A 17,501-nucleotide genomic window follows, 5' to 3' on the forward strand; every position below is an offset into this window, starting at 1 on the left:
AGACTTCCCCTCCAGGGGATCTTCCTGACCCAGGGATCAAACCCACATCTCCTGCATTGGCAAGCAGATTCTTTACTGCTGAGCCACCAGGGAAGCCCATATTGTAGGTTCAGTTCAGTTCAGTCGCTCAGTCATGTCCGACTCTTTGTGACCCCATGAACCGCAGCACACCAGGCCTCCCTGTCCATCACCAACACCTGGAGTTTACCCAAACTCATGTCCATTGAGTCGGTGATGCTATCCAACCATCTCATCTTCTGTCGTCCCCTTCTCCACCTGCCTTCAATCTTTCGCAACATCAGGGTCTTTTCAAATGAGTCAGCTCTTCGCATCAGGTGGCCAAAATAACAGAGTTTCAGCTTCAACATCAGTCCTTCCAATGAACACCCAGGACTGATTTCCTTTAGAGTGGACTGGTTGGATCTCCTTGCAGTCCAAGTGACTCTCAAGAGTCGTCTCTAACACCACAGTTCAAAAGCATCAATTCTTTGACGCTCAGCTTTCTTTATAGTCCAACTCTCACATCCATACATGACCACTGGAAAAACCATAGCCTTGACTAGACGGATCTTTGTTGACAAAGTAATGTCTCTGCTTTTACTCTTCACCTAAAAACTTGATCTTTCTTTCCCCTCCCCTGCTCTCTTTCTTCTTTCCCAAACCTCTCAGCATGCACACACTGTCCCTTTCTCCCTCTGACTTACATTTCAGAATCTGAAAAATATTTCCTAGCCTGTAATTACTGGTTAAAATGTTTTCCCCTGGAGGTTTCTAGGAGGCATTTGCTGAAAGTTTGAACTTAAATCTGTAGTTTCCAAGGAGGAGGAAGATGATGGTACTGAATGTCTGGCCATGTAGAGCTGTCTCAGGGCAGTTTCTCTACAGAAACTGAACAGGGGTTCTGCATAAAGCTAATGATTATATCGCTTCACCACTTCCCTTTAAATGGTCCCTTAGAATTAGGATTGCTCTAAAGTCTCCATAATTGTCTTAAATCACTGGGTCTTTCAATACCGTTCTCTGATATAATTTCTGAGTAGGCAGTCAGCATAAAAAAAGACTAGGTCAGCTCTCTTTGTGTGTCAGGACTTGGCAGCCCAGCTTCTCTGTGATGTGTCTCCTGGCAGCCACCCAGCCTAGCTATCAACAATAAAAGCTTCTGTTTGTGATTCCAGTAAGTCACAAATAAATCTCCTCAGTCCCACCTGCTTTCTGAGAAGAGCTTCAACCGTGTCCTTTATCTTGGAGTTAAAAGAAAGAGACATGATTGTAGCCTTAGGAAAAAAGGTTTTCAATGTCCGCTAAGCAATTGTTCCTTTTCATTGTTCCCTACTCCCAATGTTTAGATGTGTGATCTGAGCTGCAGTCCGCTAGCTGCCAAGTTTTTAAGACTGGACTGCTTTCCCACTTAATTGCCTTTTTGAAGCTGCTCAGCCCTAAGTGACCCTCCTGGGTATGGAAAGTGTTCCTTGTGGAAAAAGGACTCAGGACCCCAGAGCAGGAAAGGCATACCCTCCAGTGGCAACCACGCAAGGGGCAGAGGGGCAGTGACCTGCCTGGCTATGACTTCAGGAAGCCTCATTATCACCTTCAGAAGGTGAGAGAGCCAGGACTATTGGCCTCTGAGGGAGTACCAGGCACTCAGACCAGTACTAAAGGAAGAACAAAATAGAATTCCTGTTTAGCTAAATAAGAAAACAGTTAACCTCAGTTGCAGCTCAAACAGGTTGAATTTCTTAAATACCACTCATCAAAAACCTTCTCTGAAACATTAAGCCTCATAGTACTGTTCTGAGGTAAACACTAATCCTATTTTCTGGCAAGATGGAGAATGAGGTCAATCACGTTGTTTTCCACTGCAAGTGAACATTTTGGAATTAAAGAAATCTTCAGAATCTCTTCTCAAAATTACATAAATAAGTCATTTCAGGTGATTCATCATTGAGTTCATATGAACAACCTGTTTGCTGAAGCATTGTGAATGGAAGCAGAGTTCCCTCCCACCATGTTGTGTTCCACTGGCCATTAAAGATGCCCAGGACCAGAAGTGAATGTTACCAAAGAAAGTCTCTTATGTGCACTTCAGTCCTTATAAAAGGAAACAGATTTCTGTGTTTGCCCATACTTCCTTCTCTTGCTGTTATTGTCCTCTGTTTTTTTGGCTGTGCTGTGAGACATGCGGGATCTTAGTTCCCCAACTTCCCAGCCAGGGATTGAATCTGCGCCCCCAACAGTGAAAGCATGGAATCTTAACTGCTGGACCTCCAGGGAAGTCCCCATACTTCCTTCTCTTGTAATGCCAAACTCTGCAACAGAACTTTGTACGTGTTCCCACAAATCAGATATGTCCAAGTTTCTCCTTTTCATAAGAATCCCAGGGGATGAGGGCCCACCCTAATGACCTTGCTTTAACCCTGCTTAGAGACCTTATCTCTAAGAAAGATCACCTTCTGAGCTACTGGAGGTAAGGACCTCAACATATGAATTTTAGAGTGGGATACAATCCAGCCCATCAGTTCAGTTCAGTTCAGTTCAATCGCTCAGTTGTGTCTGATTCTTTGTGACCTCATGAATTGCAGCATGCCAGGCCTCCTTGTCCATCACCAACTCCCGGAGTTCACTCAAACTAATGTCCATCGAGTCGGTGATGCTATCTAGCCATCTCATTCTCTGTCGTCCCCTTTTCCTCCTGCCCCCAATCCCTCCCAGCATCAGAGTCTTTTCCAATGAGTCAACTCTTCACATAAGGGGGCCAAAGTATTGGAGTTTCAGCTTTAGCATCAGTCTTTTCAATGAACACCCAGGACTGATCTCCTTTACAATGGACCGGTTGGATCTCCTTGCAGTCCAAGGGACTCTCAAGAGTCTTTTCCAACACCACAGTTCAAAAGCATCAATTCTTCGGTGCTCAGCTTTCTTCACAGTCCAACTCTCACATCCACACGACTACTGGAGAAACCATAGCCTTGACTAGATGGACCTTTGTTGGCAAAGTAATGTCTCCACTTTTGAATATGCTATCTAGGTTGGTCCTAACTTTCCTTCCAAGGAGTAAGCGTCTTTTAATTTCATGGCTGCAATCACCATCTGCAGTGATTTTGGAGCCCAAAAAAATAAAGTCTGACACTGCTTTCAGTGTTTCCCCATCTATTTCCCATGAACTGATGGGACCAGATGCCACGATCTTCGTTTTCTGAATGTTGAGCTTGAAGTCAACTTTTTCACTCTCCTCTTTCACTTTCATCAAGAGGCTTTTGAGTTCTTCTTCACTTTCTGCCATAAGGGTGGTGTCATCTGCATATCTGAGGTTATTGATATTTTTTCCGGCAATCTTGATTCTACCTTGTTCTTCTTCCAGCCCAGTGTTTCTCATGATGTACTCTGCATAGAAGTTAAATAAGCAGAGTGACAATACACAGCCTTGACATACTCCTTTTCCTATTTGGAACCAGTCTGCTGTTCCATGTCCAGTTCTAACTGTTGCTTCCTGGCCTGCATACAGATTTCTCAAGAGGCAGGTCAGGTGGTCTGGTATTCCCATCTCTTGAGGAATTTTCCACAGTTTATTGTGAGCCACACAGTGAAAGGCTTTGGCATAGTCAATAAAGCAGAAATAGATGTTTTTCTGGAACTCTCTTGCTTTTCCCATGATCCAGCGGATGTTGGCAATTTGATCTCTGGTTCCTCTGCCTTTTCTAAAACCAGCTTGAACATCTGGAAGTTCACAGTTCACATATTGCTGAAGCCTGGCTTGGAGAATTTTGAGCATTACTTTACTAGTGTGTGAGATGAGTGCAATTGTGCAGTAGTTTGAGCATTCTTTGGCATTGCCTTTCTTTGGGATTGGAATGAAAACTGACCTTTTCCAGTCCTGTGGCCACTGCTGAGTTTTCCAAATTTGTGACATCAGACTGCCACAAATAGGATTCCCAGGGAAGCAGACTCTGAGATGGAATTTATCATGCACAGTGCTTTTTCTTATTTTTATTTATTTTAAAATAATTTTATTTATTTATTTGATCTGTGCTGGGTCTTCACTGCTGTGAGGGTTTTTCTCTAGTTTTGGTGAGCAGGGGCTATTCTCGTGCTGTGGAACATGGGCCCTAGGGCACAGGCTCAGTAGTTGTGGCACACGGGCTTAGTTACTCAACAGTATGTGGGATTGCCCCAGACCAGGGCTTGAACTGGAGTCTTCTGTATTGGCAGGAGGATTCTTTACTACTGAGCCACCTGGGAAGCCCTGTTTTTTGTTTTTAAATTTATTCTATTGATGTATAGTTGATTTACAATGTTGTGTCAGTTCTTACTGTCCAGCAAAATGATTCAGTTATCACACATATTCTTTTCCATTATGCTTTATTACTGGATATTGAATACAGTTCCCTGTATTATGTATAGTAGGACCTGTTATCTATTCTATATATTAATATAATAGTTTGCACCTGCTAATCCCAAACTCCCAATCCATCCCTCTCCCACTCCTTCTCTCCCTTTGGCAACCGTAAGTCTGTTTTCAATGTCTGAATATGTTTCTATTTCATAAATATGTTCATTTGTGCCATATTTGAGGTTCCCCTCGATATCACATAAGTGATATCATACGGTATTTGCCTTTCTCTTTCTGATTTACTTCACTTGGTATGACAGTCTCCAGGTCCATCCTTGTTGCTGCAGATGGCATCATTGCACTTTTTTATGGCTGTGTGGTATTCCATCATATATACACATACTACATCTTTTGTATCCATTCCTCTGTCTATGGACACTGAGGTTGCTTCCATGTCTTGAGTTTTGTAAATAGTTAATGCACAGTGTTTATTGAGACTTGTCCTTGGGCTCAACATCTGGAGAAAGGCAGCAGACAGGATCAGTAGAGGGATGTCATGTCATCATGCAGACCCCACAACTGCCTTAGCCAATCCCACAGGGTTCTCTGGAGCAAGAATGATCCTTCAGAGTTGTACTAAGTTGGGCTGAAAGGGCCAGGGCTTTATACTGCCACATCAGTCAATCACTGGAACTTGCCACCTCAAAAAGTGGTATGACCCTTGTCAAGGCAGGTCTCTACAGCTGAGGCAATCTCTGAAGGGGCTGACAGCTGAGGGCATCAGCCAGGGTAACAAATCCTCAGTAAAGGGAGATCTGGGCAGTGTATCATAGAGCCCACCACACTGGCTACAAAAACGGAGTATGATGTATGTCTTCTGCAACTTGCTCTTCAAAAAAGTTAATGATTATTTTCAAACATATTCCAAATAGAGGGAAGAGTATAATTAACAGCTATATATCCATTGGGCTTCCCTGGTGGCTCAGTGATAAAAGAACTTGCCTGCCAGTTCAAGAGAGGTAGGTTTGATCTCTGGGTTGGGAAGATTCCCTAGAGAAGGAAATAGCAACCTACTCCAGTATTCTTGCCCAGAAAACCTCATAGACAGAGGAGCCTAAAGAGTTGGAGACAGCTTAACAACTAAACAACAAAAACAACCCATTATTTAGATACTTCGATTATCAAGATTTTGCAACACTTGCTTCATCTATCCCTTTCTCTTTTTTGATTCATTACTTTGAAGTAGACGTCATATCATTTCATCCTTGCAACTTCAATATCCATTTCTAACACATATGAAAATTTTCTTACATAACCTCAATGCCATTTTCATACCAAATAAACCAATAACAATTCCTTGGTCCATATTTAGATTTTCCTAATTATCTTTAAAAATTCATTTTTCTAACAAGCTTGTTTTAATTAGGATCTATATAAGGGGAACATGTTATTTTGGTTACGTCACATTTCTTTGAATCTAAAGTCCTTCCTTTTCCCTATGCAATTGTCTTGTTGAATAATTAAAAGAGTGTGAGCCATTCTTATTTATTTGTTTCTTAATGGTTCACTTAACTTGTTCCTCTATCCTCCACATTTCCTGTAATTTTAAGTTAGCTCTAAAGCTTGCTTCGGAGAAGGCAATGGCACCCCACTCCAGTACTCTTGCCTGGGAAATCCCATGGGCGGAGGAGCCTGGTAGGCTGCAGTCCATGGGGTCGCGAAGAGTCGGACACGACTGAGCAACTTCACTTTCACTTTTCACTTTCATGCATTGGAGAAGGAAGTGGCAACCCACTCCAGTGTTCTTGCCTGGAGAATCCCAGGGACAGGGGAGCCTGGTGGGCTACCATCTATGGGGTCACACAAAGTCGGACACGACTGAAGTGATTTAGCAAAGCTTGCTAGATCCAGGTTCAAGGACCATAGGTAACAAAGAGTGAAGAAGTGCCATTTGGTTGCCTGAAACAGTCCATATGGAAAAGACAGGATAAAGCTTAATTCTTTCCCTTTATATTGCCAATTTTCAGAATACATGTTTTTTGCTTTCTGTCTGTAAAATCTCTTATGAGATCATGATTTGAAAAATATGATAAGTGCATTTCCATCAATTGCTGTAAATGTTCTTGTGAATGCTTATGGTGTCCAGTTTTTTTTACCAAGTCTTTTTGTGCCAGCTCCCATAATCCAACTGATTTTTTTGAGAACATACTTGCCTCCTAGAATAACAAGATGTTTCAGGCTTTTACTGTACATTTTATTCCTCAGACCAGGAATTAGCCATTTCTCCAAAAAGCTCTGCTTCTTTTTAGTGGGAAATTGGTTTTTTTAAACAAACTTTTTGTTGTGGAATAGTTCTAATGAAAAATTGTGGGGATAATACAAAGAAAAATCTCATATACACCATACAGTTTCCCTCATTATTAGCATTATCAGAGTGGTATATTTGTCACAATTAATGAACCAATACTGCTGCATTTTTAAAAAATAATTTTGCCTATTATTTATTTATAGCTGTTCTTTGTTTATCGCTGTGCTGGGTCTTCATGCTGGGTGGCTTTTCTCTGGTCGCTGTGGGTGGGGGCCACTCACTAGCTGCAGTGCGCAGGCTCCTCGTGGTGGTGGCTTCTCCTGTTGCGGAGCGCAGGTCACAGACGTGCACTTCAGTAGCTGCAGCTCCTGGGTTCCACAGCACAGGCTCAACAGTTGCACTGCACGGTCCTACACACTCCAAGGCGTGTGGGATCTCCCCATATCAGGGATCGAGCCCATTACCACTGAGCCACCAGGGAAGCCCTGCTGCTTTTTTATTAACTGAAGCCCATACTTTACTCAGGCTTCCTTAGCTTTTATGTAATCTTTTTCTTGTTCCAGGATCCCAACGATAATACCACATTACATTTAGTCAACAAGTCTCCTCAGGCTTTTCTTGGCTGGTTTTTTTTACTCAGTCAGCTTCTCAGACTTTCTTTGTGATGACCTTAACAGTTCTGAGGAATTCTGGTCAGACATTTTATAGACTGTCCAACAACTGGGATTTGTCTGATGTTTTTCTCATAATTGCCCTGGGACTGTGCGGCTTGGGGAGGAAGATCACAGAGGTAAAATACAGTTCTCACCACATCCTATCAGAGGCTCATGCTATCAACATGATTTATCACCAATGACGTTAACCTTGATCACCAGGCTGAGGTAATACTTGTCAGGTTTTTCCCACTGTAAAGTTACTCCTCTCCTCCCTCCTCATTCTGTGCTCTTTGGAAGTAATTATGCACAACCCATACTTATGGAGTAAGGTATGTTCCTTCTCCTTAAAGGGGGAGTGTCTGTATAAATTATTTGGAATTCTTCTGCATGACAACTTTGTTTACACTCCTCCATTCATTCATTCAATTATTTATTTATAACACTATGTACGCATAGATATTGATTTTATATCTTGAGTTTTAATCCAATATAGCTTTATTTATTTGTCTCAAGTTGCTCCAGTTTGGGGGCATTGAGCTCTTTCAGTTGGCACCTGTGTCCCTTTGATATAATTCTACCATTGCAGGTTTCTTGAACACTACACTACTTTCTGGCACTATAAGATGCTCTAGGATCACCTTGTATATTTCTTGCCCTAGTGTTAGAATCAGCCATTTCTCCAAAGAGCTCTGGTTCCTTTTATTGGAGAACGTTATTGCTGCTGCTGCTAACCAACTCTGCGCAACCCCATAGACGGCAGCCCACCAGGCTCCCTCGTCCCTGGGATTCTCCAGGCAAGAACACTGAAGTGGGTTGCCACTTCCTTCTCCAATGCATGAAAGTGAAAAGTGAAAGTGAAGTTGCTCAGTCATGTCCAACTCTTCGCGATCCCATGGACTGCAGCCTACCCAGGCTCCTCCGCCCATGGGATTTCCCAGGCAAGAGTACTGCAGTGGGGTGCGATTGCCTTCTCCCGGAGAATATTAGAAATACAAGATAGGGGTGCTTGCTGCTATTGGGGTGTGTCATTGCTTCTAGGCACTCTCAGCTAACAGAGAAAGAAAATACATGTATGTATACTAACCTTTATATATACACATGGACATATTTATTAATATTTCTATATATAACCATTATATCTATATCAAGGTAAAAATGGGTTCACACTGATGTCCCCAACTCTAATCCATTATCACATGGATCATTTAGCTGCTTCTTCTTGCTTTTCTGTAACTTCCAACTCCAACACTAAGAAAGAAATCTTACTTTCACCATCCTCCATCCATTTACTTGATTGTTCAGTTCCAGTATGGATGTATATTGGTTTCAGAATTATTCATCTGTACCCTTGAGGGAAGCATCTTTATTGACTAGAGTACAGTACTTATTATGTATAATTCCTTTCACTTTTAGTTATACAGACTCCACCCATTTCCAAAGTTACTGAGGTCAGCACCTTTTCTCCCCATCCTTTTCAGACAGGTTGGTTCATATGTTTGTCATACAGCTAAATTCTTTCATCACATTCTATTCTAGGATTCTCTGACCTCCTAAACGTTTTGGGAATAGTTTCTCAAACTTAACAATCTTGGTGCTAAGGGAGCTCTTTGCTACTGGTATATAATTATTTTTAGACCTATTCAGTAAACAGAACCAGGAAATAATTTTTTATGGTTATAATTTTTTTAAAGCTTTAGACATAATTAACCCATTCAATTATATCTAACCCATACAATTCACCCACTTAAAGTGCACAATTTAACAATTGTAAGTATATTCACAGAGTTGTACAACCATTGCCAAATCAACTTTAGATTATTTTTATCACCCCACAAAGAAATTCTGTATTCATTAAAAGTCACTCTCCATTCCCCCAACCGTTCCTATACCCCCTTCTCCCTACCAGCTCCAGGTAACTATCAATCTGCTTTAGGTATGGATGGATTTGTCCATCCTGGACATTTTATATAATGAAATCACACAAAATGTGGCTCTTTATGTCTTGTTTCTTTCGCTTAGCATAATGTTTTCAAAGTTCATCTATGCTGTAGTATGTATAAGTACTTCATTCCTTTTCACTGTTGAATAATATTCCACTGTGAGGATATACCAAACTTTATTCATTCATCAGTGGATTAACATTTGGATTGTTCCCACTTTTTGACTATTATAAATAAAGCTGCTATGAACATTCACAAACTAGCTTTTGTGTGGCCATATGTTTTCTCTTCTCTTGGATATATAGCTAGGATTAGAACTGCTGAGTCATATACTAACTCTGTGTTTAGTATCTTGAGAAACTGAAAAATTGTTTTCCTACATGGCTGCATCATTTTACAATCCCACAGGCAATGTGTGAGGTTCCAATTTCTCCACACCCTCAATAACACTGATTATTATCTGTTTTTTATTATAGCCATCCTAATGTGTGTGATGTAGTATTAGATTTTTTTTTTAATATTTATTTATTTGGCTGCACTGGGCCTTAGCTGCAGAATGTGGGATCTTTAGTTGCAGCATGTGGGATCAAGTTCCCCTACCACAGATCAAACCTGGGCCCCCTGCATTGGGAGGGCAGAGTCTCAGCCACTGGACCACCAGGGAAATCCCAGACATTTCTTTTTAATCATAGAATCTTCCAGCAACCATGCTCTCTTCCCAACACATATTCTATGGTAAGAAAGTTTATCAGGTAAGTTTCATTTAATGATTATAATTTATTGTTGATAAACAGTTCTGAATTAATGGAAAGAAAATGAAACTTAAATTTAGATATACTTAAGCTCAAGACCTAAGTTTCTGCCTTCCTATGTGTATAAAATGAATATATGTATATAGTAAGAATATCTATCTCACAAGGTTGTTGAATGGATTCAATGAGGTAACACGTGAAAGCTCTCTACAAGGCACTACACAAAGTCATCATTCCTGGCATTGTAGGGTGGTGAAAAAGTAAAAGCTTTTCCTTAATGATGCTCCTTTATAAGATGCTGCACCCCTGAAGAAGTGAAACCATGCATTACTCTTTACATCCCGGATAGTGTCCAGCACATAGTGTGCCTACCACCACCCTCTCCTTTCCCTAAACTCTCAGGGAGCACTCAGACCACAGATAGGAATCATCTGCCTGCTTTTCCCTCAAGATTCACTTTTCTGTTGTCATCTCAGATAATGAGAATTTCTGCTGGTAGGGGTTCTTCTGGGTCTCCATCTTGTTTCCCTCACGTCTTGCCTCCCCTCTTGTTTTGCCCATTTGGATTTAGCAATCCAGCTATAGAATGTGACTTCCTAAGCTCTACTTGCCTGGAGACTTGATGGGCCACTGAGTCAGGCTATTACCTCATCTCTCTGCCCAGCCAGAACACTGAGGACATTATGACACACTTAGGACGTTGTATTATCTGGGGAGGGGACACTCAAGTCCTATCCGTTTTCAAATCCTGAAAATCTGCCTCTAAATCTCTCATGTCAGATTCTTCCTCTCCACTTTCACTGCCATCAGCCTCATTTAGATTTTATTACCTCTTGGATCTTTTAAAATCATGTGTTCATCTTTGATTATTTGCTATTAATACTAGACCATAGGGTAACTGGAAAGGGAATGAGAGTACTGTAAATTCCATTTTAAAATAAGATACCAGTAGCGAACTGAGCCATGGCATGGAGCCACATATACAAAGTTCTGGTGCAGTGAATTTCAAAGAGTAGGTTTACTGTTTGTTACTAAGTCAAGACGTCAATTTTGTGAATCGCGACCAGCATTCAAAAAGTGAAGTAGATTACAATTTTAGGTAGAAAATACTAGATGATATTATGCATAGCAAGCATATTATTCTGTTTTGGATATATAATATGAATGCAAAATGTGTTTTTTACAATGGATTGATGGTCAAAGGTTGAAAACACTGAACTAGTGTATTCTATACGTTCTTTTCAACCTAAATGTTAATCTTGATCTATAACTAACATGAAAAACATACCAGAAGGCCTATAAAGGACTAGAACTCAGGCTTCTTGGGTTTGAACTCTGGCTCTAATATTTACTTGGTGACTTTCAGCAACTTACAAATATTTTGTGTCTCAGTTCAGTCATCTGTAAAATGGGCAAGCATATTTATACTACCTCTCTGTGAGAGTTATAAAGAGGAATAAATGAGTTAATACAAAAAGCACAAAAAGCATCTAGAACAGAATCTGGCACAGAGTAATAAATTAAGAAATGTTAGCCATTATTATCAGAGAAGGAGATGGCACCCCACTCCAGTACTCTTGCCTGGAAAATCCCATGGACGGAGGAGCCTGGTAGGCTGTAGTCCATGGGGTCACGAAGAATCAGACACGACTGAACGACTTCACTTTCACTTTACACTTTCATGCATTGGAGAAGGAAATGGCAACCCACTCCAGTGTTCCTGCCGGGAGAGTCCCAGGGACAGGGGAGCCTGATGGGCTGCTGTCTATGGGGTCGCACAGAGTCAGACACGACTGAAGCGACTTAGCAGCAGCAGCCATTATTATAAATATTCTCACATCATTTAGTAATGGAAATCAGGATTTTAAAATTCTATGTTTCTAACACGTACCATTTTAAGTCAGGTCAGAGGCTTCTCACACATAGGCCAATCATCTATAGACTAGGCCTGTCATTTATAGATTTCAATAAAGACTCTTTGGGCAATCATCTCAGAATCTTCCCAGAGCAGAGACTGAATCTGCGTCCCTTGCATTGGCAGGTGGATTTCTAACCACAGGACCACCAGGGAAGCCCTTTTCTTTTTTTGGCCACACTGCACAGCTTGTGGGATCTTAGTTCCCCAGTCAGGGACTGAACTCAGCCATGGCGGTGAAAGCGGGAGTCCTAACCATTGGACTGCCATGGAATTTCCTCTGCCAAGTATTGTGATCGAAGGGCACAAGCTGTATGCCCTCATTTAAAACCTGTACTGTGCACATCACTGAGCTGAGGACTTCCTTCATTTATACAATATAGGGGAAGTCCAGCAACATAATGCCAGTAACACAAGGATTGCTAGGTTTCACTGAAGTTAAACAGCTGATGCACTGCTCTTTGAGAACTTCTCTCTTAGTGGTTTTCTAGTAAATGTTTAACAACTAGCTCTCAGAGTGGGAAAAAAGCCCTGATTTGTAGTGCTAGCCAATTACCATGGTATAAGTACTTCCCTTATGACCAATTTCAAGCTACCAATGTGAATTACTAAAAATGCAGAACTGTGGGAACAGGTGTATACCGTCAGTCCTCATGAGCCTTTACAAGAAGACACCACCACCTGCATGTAACTGTTTCATGTCTTTTTGTGTATGGAAGAATGAAAGGTTTTTTAGATAAAATATTTTTTAACCGTCAAATGTTTCTTTGTTTTGAAGTATCAAATCAATGGACTCCTTGGTCCTGCAAAGAGAAAGGAAAGATTTATTCTGGAATGAAGATTTTGAGACAATGCGACTCCAAGACACTGAACCACTCTTTGAATAATGTAAAATGTTACAGCTCTCCAGATTGTTCTTTTGAAAAGTTTTCTTTTCTAAATCAGAATTCAGACCAAACAGCCCCTAAAAATGATCTCCTGTTCTTATTAGATAAGGAAATGAGAATAGGCGATCAGATGAATGCAGGAAGGCTGTAGGGGCAAGTCTGCCTCACACTGAAAAAGAACTGCCAGCTTGACTGGACTAGGACTGCAGAGCTCAATCTGAACCATCCATCTAAAGATCCCACTAGGTGTTATTATATATTGAATAACCTAGATTTGGGGAAACGCAAGGATGGAGAAGTTCAGGGTTCTGGAGGACTGTCCTGGAAGAGCCATTATGACAAAGCCAATCAGAGAGGGAGCAGACATTCGAGTTTCAACTGCCCTACTAGGGGATAGAAGAATTCCAGAGCCTACATCCTTCGCCCTGACACAATGATGTGCTGTGCTGTGCTTAGTTGCTCAGTCATGTCCAACTCTTTGTGACCCCATGGACTGCAGCCCACCAGGCTCCTCTGTCCATGGGATTCTCCAGGCCAGAATACTGGAGTGGGTTGCCATGCCCTTCTCCAGAGGATCTTTCCAACCCAGAGATCAAACCCAGGTTGACCGCATTGCAGGTAAATTCTTTATCAACTGAACCACCACAATCTATTCCCATAAAAAAAGCATTTGCTATTAAATGAAAACATAGAACAGCAAATCAGAGCCAAACACTGGAGCAGAATAGGTCCCGGTGTGAATTATCATTTTGCTATTTATTAGCTGTGAGAGACCTTGAACATATTATTTAACTTTTCTAGACTTCAATTTCCTCAATTGAGGAAAAAAGGGAATATAACTGTACCTACCTCCTAGAATTACTTTAAGGATTAAGTTAGATAATACATATAAAGTACTTAGCTTTGATTAGGTGCTCAAAAATTAGCACTAATAACAATAATAAATAAATCTCAGTCCTACTTTTGGAGGCTAGATGCCTGATGTAGTAGATACTATACTATACTATTTAAGTAGATACTATGTCTTAGCATCATAATAAATCTCACCCCAGATTTATAACTGTTTCCAGGTAAATTCAGAGCTAAAACTGTCTATAACTGGGCAGGAGTTGGACGGAAAAGAAAATTTAAAGCCTGCATCTGTATAGGATGCCTTGAGCAAGTCGGATGTATTACTGACTGTGAGGTTCATCTAAGAGCTGATGGTTAATTTCAAGAGAAGATGTCAGTTATTCTGGGGATGATGCTGACATGGATCTTTTTTTTTGTTTTAATTAAAGCATAGTTGATTTACAATGTTTCAGGTGTACAGCAAAGTGATTCAGATACACACACACACACACACACACATATTCTTACAAGATACTGAATATAGCTGGCATGGATCTTTGTCAGAATCTTCCAGATTTCAATTTAGAATGGTGCCATCATTTGTACCACGGCTTCTGTGGGCACTACGGTGTCATGCTGTCAGCAAACATTAAAGGGACCATCCCACCTCAGAGCAGGAAGTCATCTAAATCTATCAAAATCATTCTTGTCTGCATTCCCTGTCTCAGTCTCTTCATTGCATATTTAGTCAAAGCTGGTGACACCAGAATATAAACTTATTTTAATTAAACCATCCTCCAGTGTGCTTTAGTGCTCTGCACCGAGAGCAGAGCACTAGCAGTCATGAAGAGGAAGCTGAGGATGAATTCTTTGTGTGAGGTCTCCATTTTATACTGATTTTCACTGAACACAAGATGGACTGTTTGCAGCAGGATCATTGGGGACAACAGGCACTGGAATCTGTGCAATGATTTCTATCTCTGGTCTTTTTGGCATTGATTGAGGTTTCAGGCAAACAGAGGCACTGAGGACCTAGCAACAATCGCTAGGGAGCTTCCTGGTTGCCAGCAACAGTAAATACCACAGAGACACAAAGACTCAACCTTTCACATGCGTACAATGAAACCTAGAGCCTGGTTTCTTATTTCAGATACAACAGAGTCCTCAAAGTAGAGCACAATAGCTTCTTCTTTCCCCTCTTTACATTAGATTTGTTTAATTCTGTACAGAAATATATACTGCCCAGGAGCCTAGATGACCATCTTGTTTCTAAGTTTGTCTGAGAACATTTATACTATAATCTCCCTCTCAGTAACATCCTTTTTTTTTTTTTTTAACTATTTTGAGGAAGAAATGGAAGGAAATACTGTTGTATATCTGACTTTGGAATTTTAAATAATGTATGACTTGTTTAATGTGTTTGTAACTGTCAGTCTTTTCTGTAAGAGTTACAATTGATATCCACCCTTCTGAAAATACTCAGGAATAATATTTGAAAGATCTTCTCCAAGTTTACTGTCTCATTTGTTTTTAGAAAAGATAGAAGGACAAAGAATATGAGCAATTTAAGGTTTTTTCATGACTCATTCAAGGAAATTGCATAATAGCCTTCCTCAGCCAAGTTCACATACTCTTCTCAAATACCTTGCTGTTTTCTTTATTCTGTTCCTTCATCCTGATCTCTTTTTCCATCCTTCCCATGGGCCATTAACTTTTCTTTCTTTTCTCTAAGGCTATAAAACTCTCTAGTGTATAATCATGTGGTTTGCAAGGTGATAAGGGAAAACTGAACTACCCCAAAGCTTGCCAGCCTGTCTCCTAGCAACTGTATAATACGTTGCTTAGTAACATGAAGGGTGAGAGTGAAGTCTGTCTTACATACCTAAAAATATTGAAATCATTTAAAAATATTAATCCTGGGCTCATTTACTAAAATACACAAAATTCAGAGATACTCTTACCATGAGGAGGGTCTTATTTAAGGCCATGATATTTTGAGTATATCTCTACATCTTATAATCTATATACAAGAATAAAAGATTGCTGTTCTTATAAGCAGATTAAAAAAACCCTAAACCTGCAGCATTTTCTAATCCTTTCTCTTCAACACATGCATAATCAGTGTTAAGGAGAATGGAGAAATGATCTTTTAGGCTGAGCAGATGAATAAAAACGCAGCCTTTCCTCTCTTCTGCACATGTATAATCGATTTTTAAATCTAAAGGAAGATGGGGAAATGTTTCCCAAAACCTTTTTCAGCTGGACATCATTGAGGATTGTGTTTTTCAGGATTACAATTGTCTGAAGAGTAATTCTCTGTCAATTTATCCAGGAGCTATCAAAATTTAGAAATAACTGAATCACACTACTGCAGAGCATTAAAACTCTTTGGTTTCAAATGGTAAATTATTAATTACAAGAGGTTATTATTTATTGAATTAGACCTACTGCATCAGATTCTTCAGTTCAGGAACTAGCACCCTAGTTACTTCAGAACATCAGGAAACACTGATGCAGTGGATGGTTTCCATATGCTACAAAGGGTTAGCTTCTACTGTTCTCGCTCTTGGATTTATACATGTAACGCTTAAGAGGAAAATTCAAAGACCAAGTCCTAAATATTCTGCCACATCCTCCCTTTCAACTGGGCCCTCTGGCTAATAAAATTGGTCAAGTTTTTAATTAGTCATTTCTTCATTCTGCAAATATTAAGACAATTTTGAAATATAATTGACAGAATTTAGTGATTAGTTGGGATTAACTTAAATCAGTTAATAACATACATAAAGTGCTAAGGACAGAGCCTGACACAGTAGATATTATATGAGGTTATTATTATTTTAAACTAATTTGATCAACTGGAAGGATGGTGACAATGAACTGATATTGAGAATATGGAACAACTGAGAGTATAGAATACTGAGAAGGATAATGGAGAAAAATAATTAATTTCCTTTAGATATATTGAATTTGAGATGCCTGCATGTTATCCAGGGGGATAAAAACAAATAAGAAAAATAAATCTCAAAGTTGGGGGCATATTCTACAATACTTAAAAAATATTACTTAAAAATAATACTTATTCTTTAACACTTAAAAAATAAATTCTTACTCTGTGTGTGGCTAGCTCTACATAAAAATGAACCAGTGATAATTCATCAGTATTTTACTTCTAACAATATCAATGCATCTATAAACACTTATGGAGGCAGTAAAAAATGTTTCTCACTAGTAAATCAATCTCATCCTGATTTATCCATTACATGGAGTTAATTAAGACAAGGACTTGAGAGGAAGAGAAACGTACACTTGGATGACTGGGGGAAGGGACCTGGAGCTTCTTTTGATTGCTATTAAATCCCTGAAGCCAGTACACCATGGCAACGTTCCCAGTCTGCCACCTAATTTCCATCTGCTTTGAGTGAAAGGAGGGGCAGGACTGAGGCAGTTCAATGTGCATTCTTGTGAGCATATGTAATTGGGGTTAATGAAATGCAACTAAATTATAAATTGTGTTTCATGGAAAACTGAGATTATCCACTGTCTTTTATACTTCCTTCTCCTTCTCTTCTCAGGATGCCTTTGAGCCCCTTCCAAGTTTTGTCCCTTTTTCCAAATGTGAGATTTCATCTGACAAGATGTGGGGAAACCACCTCTTCAATGTACCACAGCAAAATTACAAATTAAAATTTGTATCTCAGTACATAAATATTATATTTAAAAGAGTGGTTCAGTAAATAACTGAACATCAGTGAGTGACCTCAAAGCATTGCATATATTTTTCATATTTAGAGTACATGTACTTATTATGTTATTATGTTACAAGTCTTACTTCTGGAATAGAAATTCATCAATATTTATTTATCTCTGCTATACACACAAAAG

The 17,501-nt window shown here is 39.9% G+C and overlaps 1 protein-coding gene across 6 annotated transcripts in view; it reads right to left on the bottom strand.

Annotated features, from left to right (window-relative positions):
• The window catches only part of LOC105614728 (tubulin alpha-1C chain), a 93,865-nt gene that overhangs the window by 67,506 nt on the left and 8,858 nt on the right, over positions 1-17,501 (bottom strand). The window lies entirely within an intron of this gene.

Source organism: Ovis aries, chromosome 3, assembly GCF_016772045.2.
Source record: "Ovis aries strain OAR_USU_Benz2616 breed Rambouillet chromosome 3, ARS-UI_Ramb_v3.0, whole genome shotgun sequence".
Lineage (NCBI taxonomy): Eukaryota > Metazoa > Chordata > Mammalia > Artiodactyla > Bovidae > Ovis > Ovis aries.